The sequence below is a fragment of the Lonchura striata genome, chromosome 6 (genome assembly GCF_050655825.1).
Source record: "Lonchura striata isolate lonStrDom1 chromosome 6, ASM5065582v1, whole genome shotgun sequence".
Lineage (NCBI taxonomy): Eukaryota > Metazoa > Chordata > Aves > Passeriformes > Estrildidae > Lonchura > Lonchura striata.
Window position 1 is genome coordinate 1389901 of NC_140708.1, and position 3589 is coordinate 1393489.

Consider the following 3589-nt stretch of genomic DNA (forward strand, 5'->3'; position numbering starts at 1 on the left):
AGGAGATGCCAACAGCCCCGAAGGGCTGAGCGCAGCCCCGGGGAGCTGCTCTGGCAGCAATATACAGAAAAGGCTCCACAGCAAGAGGCTCCTGCAGCAAGAAGGGACAGGCAGGGGGAGGAGGGAAGTGTGACCCCCACTCAGACAAAACCTCTCACCTGATGGCTCAAACCAGAGAAGCGCAGAACGCCAGAATGGTTTGGGGTGAAGGGACACTAAACATCATGTCATCACTATCCCAGGTTGCTCCAAGCTGTGTCCAGCCCGCCCTTGGATACTCCCAGGGACCCAGGGGCAGCCACAGCTTCTCTGGGCACCCTGTGCCAGGGCCTGCCCACCCTCACAGGAAGGAATTCATTATATACATCCAGGTAAATCTTCTCTGCTTCATTTTAGGGTCAGTTCCCTTTGTCTCATCTCTGAATCCAACACATGGGCAAACACAGAGGGGATGAACAAATCTAAGGGACACTTCTGGGGTCCATGGTGGGTGCAGCTGCTGGAGAAGCTGCATTTGTTGAAAGCAGCTCATCCTTTGATCAGTTTATACAACAGGAACAAGCAAAGTGTCAGGGTCCCTGTGTGACAACACCTCCATCCATTGCCACCAAAGGACTTAAAACCTGCACAGCTTTTTAACTCTAATGATAATACTTAAAATATTCAGCATTCAGTACAAATATAAAGCTCTCGTTTGAGAAGCAAAATTCAGGACTATAAACAGAACTACCTTTAACACTGCAGAAACATCCATCCATCTCCAGCAGAGTTCTCCTTGAAGTCTCAGCACAAATGACAGCCAAAGCTGTGATTGTTTGGTTCCATGTAACTGTGGGAAGAACAATTCACCACAGTGAACATTCAAAATTCAGGGCTGCTGCCACGTCTGAACCAATTCTGACACTCATTGTTCTGCCTTTCATAAACCATAAGTTTCATCTTTTCTAGGTCTGAGTCATGATTTTCTTCCCTCAACAGAAAGGTTTTCATGTTCATTTTTTATTACTTTAATATGGCAACTATCCTATATGTGAATCCAGGTAAGAAAACCAGGAAACTTTCCAAACACAGACATACTTCATATTTCACTTATTCCACGTGGTTATGAAGTGGTGTTCAATGAAAACTGTATGAGAAATAAAAGCAGAGCACATATTGTTCGCCCATGTAATTGAGAAAATTTAGAGCTGGAAAAGGACAAATCAGATGGATTATGTTTACTTGTTCCTGTAATATAACTTGGGCTAGAGACTATAGAGTTGCACAGTCAAGTTCTCAGGAGTCAGCTTAAATTCATTAAGTTGTTAAAACTTTCCTGGGTATGAGATGCACTGGTTGCACTTTTGTGTTGCAGGGCAACCAACTCCTAAAATACCATCTCCTCTTCACCCTAGAGATGAGAGATACAGGACAACAAACTCACAACTCAATGATATATAACTGGCATAACTTTCAGCATGAAAAAATTGGTTTCTATTACTTATGTGGATTGATTGGTAGGACAAGATACAGACATAGATCATGTCTGACATGGGACACTAGACACTGAAGCAGGAGACTTTACACCTGAAATCCTATTATAACAAACATTCTCCACCAGAGAAAAAGGTACTTTTCTAGGCTGTCCCCCTCACACCCCTGTTTGGTCTGTAAAATGTCAAGTCACCATTTATTCTATGAGTATTTTGGATTACAGTCACAGGGGAAATCAAAAAGCTGAATACAGGAGTTAAACAAATCTTGTTTTTGTGCAATTTGAAAAAAAAAATAGAATATTACATTATTAGTAATAGCTGAGAGGTGATGGGAACTGTAGGTTTGAGTCTGGCAATGAACCAAGCTCTGCATCAGCACTAAAGAGACAGACTTGGAGTCTGCCCAGGACAAGTGAGCCCCACCTGTGCAAAGGAAGGACAGAATGAGACCCTTTGGGCTCAGCACAGCTCCTCTGTCCCTGCAGTGCCAGCTGCCTCCCTGCAGGCACACTTCCCAGAAAGGCTCTGGCTCTGCCAAGTCACCTTCTTGGAGCAGCAGGTTCCTCCAAGGGGACTCAATTGTCCACAGGCACGCAGCTCTTCTTAGAAACACCCCAACATTCTCATGCACTGCTTGGATTCCAATATCCCATCTCTGTCATCCGGGGCAAAATCTTTGCTTAAGTGGAATTGGTTTGCTCCCAAAAACCAAGAGCTTTTCTGGGAATTTCTCTTTTCTCTTACATTGCTTGAGAACCACTGCAAAGGCTCTCCAAACATGAAACACCCTGAGCCAGAAAACCTCAGCAGATGGCAGGAAGGTGTCTCCAAGTAGTAGCTGGTGTTGGAGAAATGTGTTGGGCTGATGACAGTCTTGGACACAGGTCCCTTTGCACAGCCACAGGACACAGGCAGCAAGTGGCAAGTGACATCTGCTGTGCTTTCCTTCCCTGACACAGCTCTCTCGTGCCCTGGTGGCTCAGGAGAGGGTGGAAATTAATTCAAACTATTTTTATTTGCCTGCTTGTTGCTACACAACACATCCTTCCATTAGGAAGAGGAACATTGTAGTTCCTCTCATCCCCTTCCAGAGACATTTCAAATAGGTGGAGGTTTAAATCCCACAAGTGAAAGCTACAGACATAAATTCCACATTTGTTTGTGTGAATCTGCACATGGCCAACCTTACAGAATGCAAACCAAACACCAATAATGGGACCCAGATTGAAACAAATACCAGCTCTCCACAATGAGACACAGATTCTCGTGTCTGAGAAGTTTTCAGTCAGCTACAATAAAAATCAAGCTCTGCAGCCCAGCCAGCCCTCAAGCCTTCATAAATATCACTTTTCCCTTGTTTTATTGTTAGCAGAAGCTGCTTGGCAGTGGATGCCACCACACTATTAGTAAACACACGTCATTATAAACACAGAACAGAGACCATAATAACCAGCAAGGAAAAAGAAGGAATGAATTACACAACCCACCAACTCCTAAGAAAATAATTTCAGGAATACAAGGCAGCTCCAGCTGGAAATGTCACACTGGCATCCCACACCTTACACATTCTGCCACCTCTCCCTGAGCTTTGATGCTCAGTGTGAAGCCAGAGAAGCTGTGAAAAGGACCTGGTGGGTTCCTGTATTGTCTGAAAATGACTCCACATCAAGAGGCAATTTCTTCCCTGCCAGACTGGCAGAACCAGCCAGGTTTACAAGGCTGTGATCCTTCTGCCCTTTAACTACCACAAATAATAACAACACATGTTCTGAGAATTAAAATGAGATAGTGCTTCTGTGGGATCCATCCATGCAGGGGATCAGAAACTCTTGGCTGCCCAAGCATCTGTGAGAGCCTGATGGTTCCCAAGGAATGCTATTTGAATTCAGGACTCCAGGGAATTCCTGCGGAATTATAAAGGCTAAAACTGTGCATTCCTGATGCTGGTGGGCTCTGCTGCCCCTCAATGGCCTTGCTGGGAGGGGAAGCTCTGGGCAGCTCATCCCTCTCCTGCAGGTCCCTCCTTTCCTTTGGCAGCTGGCAAAAAACCAAAACAAGTGTAACTATAGAGCAAGATGGAGCCAAATGGAGCAAAACAGAAAGAGGAGCCTATG